Consider the following 6,000-nt stretch of genomic DNA (forward strand, 5'->3'; position numbering starts at 1 on the left):
CTGTCAGCGGTACGATTAGAGGGCTCCCTGCCCTCCTGCAGCTCCTGCCTTGCAAACCACTATTCTCTTTGAATTTTCCTTTCAAACCACTATTCTTTAACTAATTATTGGATACCCATTTCAAGGCTGTGTGCTTAACTCTGCCCATCTGGCATAAGGGGAAATCTAGAAAAGTTAAAGGACTCGCCCAGGCTCGCGCTGGCGGGGGAATTAGGTCCCTCATGTCCTGAATCCCGGCATCTGCAGCGCCGCCTCCTAAGGGAGCCGGTGGAAGCCAGGGTCCCTGGAAACGCCCCCCTGAGCAGCAGCATCTTTTCTGCCGGCTTTCGCCAGACCCTTCACCAGCGCCGAGGCGCCCCGCCCGGAAATTCCCACAGAATCCAAGCAAACTTCCCAGGAAAACTCCCCGGCTTCCTCCGAGCCCCTGTCCCGGAGGCGGCTGCCAAGAGCGCCGCTGGAGTCCTTGCAGCTGCCGTCCACCCCGCGGGCGGGAGCCGCCGCTCGTGCGCTGGGGTCCTCCCGGGAAGGTCGGGGCTGAAGTTCAAAATTCACTTCCCGCCCAGGCACAGCTCGCCGCCCCGCCCGGGGCTCTCCGGCCCCCCCACGACCCGGCCACCCCCCCCCCCCCCCCCGCCCCAGCCCCAGATCCGTAACGAAGCAGCCGCCCCGCTGGGTCCCGCAGCTGGAGACCCCGCGGACGATCCCCGCGCGTCTCGGGACTCGAAGCAGAATGTGTGCGCGCGTGTGAAGCAGAGGGAGACACAGACCGAGCGAGCGAGCGAGCGGGCGAGAGAGAACGAGAAAGAGAGAGAGAGAGAGAGAGAGAGAGAGAGAGAGAGAGAGAGAATGTGTGTGTGTTTACGTACCGAACGCGCGGGGTGGGAAAACAATGGCGAACTGCTGGGAACAGTGACCGCCCCCACCCCCACCTCTCCACCCCCGGCACGATCTGCTCTGACGGTGAAACCGGGAAGAAAAGGTTCACCTACGACCATCTCCAGGCGGGAGGTGGGGGTTGTAGGAAGAAGACGAGGTGGGAGGCGGGAGGCGGGAGGGGTGAGACGGGAGCAGCGGCGCAGAAAACAAACAGGATGCAGCGCCCGGCTGGTCGGCGGGGGAGCCGACCTGGAGGGTGGGAAGGGTGGCTCTGGCGGGAGCCCCGCACCCCACACACAGGGCGGGGCGGGGGAACCTCGTCTCGGCGCCGGCCCCGGAGTCCCACTCGGGGCGCTCCTAGGTCGCCTCGGCTTCCTGCTGGGAAGTCCTTGAACCGGGCGAGCGGACAGGATGCTGTGAAAGACCTGGTGCCGCTCGGCCGGGCGCGGGCGCGGGGACCCCGCCAGCGCGGCTCGCGCGGGGCGCACAGGCACCGACCCGCGGCCTCGCCAGGCGGCCCCCCTCTCCACGACCACCCTGCCTCTCCCCGCGAGGAGCCCCCGCCGGCCGGCGCTGCTGGGGGCGGCAGGGGATCCGTCCTTCCTGGGAAAACTTTGCAAAGGATGGAAACTCGCAGGGATGAGAGCCGCGTGTGCCCAGAACCGTGGGGGCGCGAGTGTCAAACTTCCGCGGGCGGGAGGGGGCGCGAGGGGAGCACTTACTACTCAGCCGGGCGCCGGGCTCCGCGCTCCGGGCTCCGCGCTGCCGCTGCTGCCGCTGCTGCTCCGCCGTCGTCCTGCGCCGCAGCCCGGCTTCCCGCTCACATGCCCCGCCGCGCAGCGGCCGGCGCGGGGCTGGGAGGGGCACGCCCCCCGCCGTCGGCCAGCGACTCGCTCCGGACTCCGGGCCGACCGGGTGCGCGCCCAGCGGACGGCTGCGTCCCGGGCGGGGCTCTCCGCGGGCCGGGCCTCTCCGCCCTCTGCCCTCTGCCCTCGGCTGCGGCCGCCTTCCTGCCCCGGACTCGCCCGGACGCGGCGCCGGCCCGCCGCCCGGCTCCCCGGCTCTCCGGCTCTCCGGCCCCGCGCCCGGGCTCAGTCCCGGACGAGCCTCCGCGCTGACCGCTGCGCCGGCCTCAGCCCGGCCCGCCGCTCCGGGCGGCGCCGGCACCCGCACCCACACTTCACTCCCGAGCGGGACCCGGAGCCGGGCGCTCGCGGCTCTCGGCGGCGCGGCGACTCCACAGCCTCAGAGGAGAAAGAGGGAGGGAGACACGGCGGGCAAGGGGAGGAGGAGGGAGGAAGGGTGGGGAGACGGAGGAGGGAGGGACAGAGAGTTCCCTCCTCCTCCCTGCAGCCAGGTCCATCCTGGCATCAACAGCTGGAAACCTCTGGTGGAGAAGGGAGCGCTGAGCTCCTGAGCGGCGGGGGCGGATGGGGGCGGAGAGAATATTAAAAAGACGGGGATTCTGCCGACTCCCACGGCCCGGGAATGAGGGTCCTACAGAAACTCTTAGCTCCTTAGGGCAGGCCCCAAGAAGTTGTCCAGCCAACTCCCAGCGCCCTAACCCTTTCAGGCGGATAAACTCGATGTAGAGTTTTTAAAACCCCCATTTCAGAATCTCCCTTAGGAACCTGATCCCTCCGGCAGCTGGACAGCTTCCTGATGCTTCAGCCCAGTCCCCAGTCCTAAACCAGTCCTTGGTGTGTGTTTCCTGACCTGTTCTATATAGAGGAGTGGATTCCTGTAATTCAATGTTCTTGTGTTGTTGTTTTTTTGAATTATTGATTTCAGAGAGGAAGGAAGAGGGAGAGAGATAGAGACATCAATGATGACAGAGAATCATGGATCAGCTGGGTCCTGCCCGCCCCCTACTGGGGATTGAGCCCACAACCCGAGCATGTGCCCCTGACTGGAATGGAACCCGGCACCTCCCAGTCCGAAGTCCAACGCTCTACCCACTGAGCCAAACCAGCTAGGGCTCAATGTATATTTTTAAAAACCTATGCTATGCCTGGCCCAGCTGGGTGCAGAGGACACCAGGATGAATGACAGAGTGCCCTGTCTGGATTCCCACTTTGTGAGGAGACAGAGGGGCGAGCACCTGAGGCATGGAGCCCACCTAAAGCACCTGGGCGTGGAGCCGGGTCAGCATCTTCCAGGGAAAGTGTCATGTGAGCTGGGTCTTGGGAGGACCTGTGGGAGCAGAGCAGGTTAAAGGAGTGGCCGTGGTGGAACTGCAAATAATGTGCCCCCGGGGTAGGTGATGAGGGTCTCCGCAAGTGATGGTCAGCTGGCCACAGAGACCTACTAAGGGCGTGAGATTTCATCATTCCCCATCGCCTTCATTGGCTAACTCTTTCCATTCAACTTTTCGTTCCCGTGTAGATATCAACTCTTCCGGGAGCCTTTCTTGACAGGCTAATCCAGGTCAGGCACCCCGTCTGTATAGGGGCTCCAGAGGCCCCCAGTCACAGTGTGAAACAGTCCATTTGTCTGTCACCCCCCCCCCCCCCCCCACTGGACTGTAAGCTCCACAAGGGCAGGGATGTGTCCAGGGGTTGGCAAAGAGCAAGCCCTTGAAAAGTACTTGCTGCCCAGCCAGCGTGGCTCAGGGGTTGAGCATTGACCTATGAAGCAGGAGGTCAGGTTCGATTTCAGGGCAATGCCCAGGTTGCAGGCTTGATCCCCAGTGGGGGGCGTGCAGGAGGCAGCTAATCAATGATTCTCTCATCATTGCTGTCCTCTCTCTCTCTCTCCCTTCCTCTCTGAAATCAATAAAAATATAAAAAAAAAAAAAAATACTTGTTGTTGGCGAAACCGGTTTGGCTCAGTGGATAAAGCGTTGGCCTGCAGACTGAAAGGTCCCAGGTTTGATTCCGGTCAAGTGCATGTACCTGGGTTGCAGGCACATCCCCAGTAGAAGATGTGCAGGAGGCAGCTGATCGATGTTTCTCTCTCATCGATGTTTCTAACTCTCTATCTCTCTCCCTTCCTCTCTGTAAAAAAATCAATAAAAAATATATTTAAAAAAAATACTTGTTGATCATTTGGTTGATTGAAGGGAGTGGGGAGTCAGTGAGGGATTCTAAGCAGGGTCTCCGCTGAGATCATTCTAGCCGGAGACAGGGAGGCCAGCGACCAGACAAGGACAATCACCGGACCGGCTTGGGCTGAGTTAGGGGGAGGGAAGACCGAAAGGAGGAAACAGGTGGCGATAAGAAGGTAAGAGAAGTCTGTATTAACTCATCACAGCCTGGCTTTTGGGTGACTGTGGATGAAGCCATCTCGGAAACCATGAGAGTTACCCAGGTGCCACCAGCCAAGATGCCTGTGTTTGCCATATACTTGGATGTTTTTCTCTGGCTCCTGATCAAGCTTCCATGGGCAGCTTCACTGTGGGCCCGACCTGTAGCTGTCCTTAGCCACAGAAGATTGAGAGAGGAAGAGCAGGGAGGTGGGAGGTGGGAGGTGGGCTGTGCTCTCTCCAACACCCCCCCCCCCATCCATGATATTTTCCTTCATAGGTGTCTACTCTTTCCAAGCGCTGCCACTAACTTGCGATATTTTTAGTATCTGCCTACTATGTCTTCTGTGTGGAGCTACTTTCATACACAGTACCTACTTGTACCTTATCCTGATTCTGTGAGTTTGGTATCATTATCCCATTTTAAGGATGAGAAAAATGAAGCTCAAGGTCATAACCAATAAGTGGTGGGAGGAAGTTACCTGACTCTGAAGATTCTAGATCTTTCTATACTATTATACCATTTCCTAGGAACACCCATCACATTTACACCATGTAACCCAGCTGACCACTCCCTCCTTGAAACACTGCACAACTTCACTCTCTCCTGAATGTCTTCTGGCCTCCCTGGCTGCCTCTCTCAGCCCGCCTTACTTCTATTCCTTCCGCTACCCTTGTCTCCAAGTGAGTGTTTCCTGCGGGTTCTCTCCTGGGCCACGTTTTCCTTTCTCTGTACCTTCTCTCCCTCGGTGAAATTTTATTCGTTTCCATAGTTTTAAATAACAACTATATGTTGATTATTCTCTCAATTTTTTTATTTAAACCATTGCATCTGTCTAATGTATTTCAGACTCGTGCATCCAACCACACACTTGACATTTCTACCCAAGGATCTCACAGACACCCTAAGCGTCACCTGTTCAAAATTAAACCTTTAGCTCCTATTCCCAAGCCTGCTAACACACTGCGCCATCTGCCCCATCTCAGTAAGAGGTCCCGAACCGTGACCTACCCAGTGGCTGAGGCCTAAAACCTAAGACTCATCCCTGATTCCTCCTTTTCCATCTAATCAAATTAGTGCCGCGGATCTATCTCCGAAAAGATGTACCAACCCATCCACTTCCCTTTCCTCGCTGTCCCCACCCTGGCCCAGGCCTTCATCATCTCTCAGCTGGACTCCCACAGCCTCACTGCCTCAGAGCTGAGACCACCTGCAGCCGCATAATTTAACGAACTGTTTCCATCCACATGACTTTAATATTTGTTCCAGAAATTTCTTGTCCGGGAAGATAAGACTGTAAACCAGTAAATAACTTCATTATTTGCTTCAGAAACTTCCTGAAAATCCATTTATCTGAACAATAGACTGCTCCCACAACCCCCTCCTCGGGATAATAGTTTGCTTAACCTGGCAAACCACTGGCTTATCGAACCATTGTTTATTCTTCAAGATCCTTCCCTCGCTGTGTCCAATCCTAAACTGTTATCTCACACATTTTGCCCAGTCTCAATCAGATCTTCCATATTGAAAATCTGCCTTAAACTAGGCTTCAAACCCTGTAAGTACCTCTTCACCTGGGGAGCACCCCCCCCCCCCCCCCACACACACACACACCTGCTCTTCGCAGAGCTGGCTCCTCTTCATCCTCTGCTCTCAACACACATGTGCCTTCATCTGGCCTCTTCCCCATCTGCAATCATCCTCTCCCCTTTTGTCCTCCTCGGGCCCTGCTTCCTCCATAACACTTAGCACGCAGTTGGGACTTATTTCCTCTGTTTTCTTGTGCTTTTTCTCTCTCCCCTTTATTATTATTTTTTAAATATATTTTATTGATTTTTTTACAGAGAGGAAGGGATAGGGATAGAGAGTCAGAAACATC

At 57.1% G+C, this 6,000-nt stretch overlaps 1 protein-coding gene across 4 annotated transcripts in view; it reads right to left on the reverse strand.

The window, feature by feature from the left end:
* Positions 1–2,112, reverse strand: part of SOX13 (SRY-box transcription factor 13) — a 48,160-nt gene extending 46,048 nt beyond the window's left edge. For all 4 annotated transcript variants that reach the window (XM_070397043.1, XM_070397042.1, XM_070397044.1 and 1 more), the window contains exon 1: positions 1,599–2,112. The gene's annotated coding sequence lies outside the window, so the exon portion shown is untranslated. The remainder of the gene's footprint in view (positions 1–1,598) is intronic.
* Between the last annotated feature and the right edge of the window lie 3,888 nt (positions 2,113–6,000).

The sequence above is a fragment of the Myotis yumanensis genome, unplaced genomic scaffold (genome assembly GCF_028538775.1).
Source record: "Myotis yumanensis isolate MYYU_CA2020_CCGP unplaced genomic scaffold, mMyoYum1.0.hap1 SCAF_17, whole genome shotgun sequence".
Lineage (NCBI taxonomy): Eukaryota > Metazoa > Chordata > Mammalia > Chiroptera > Vespertilionidae > Myotis > Myotis yumanensis.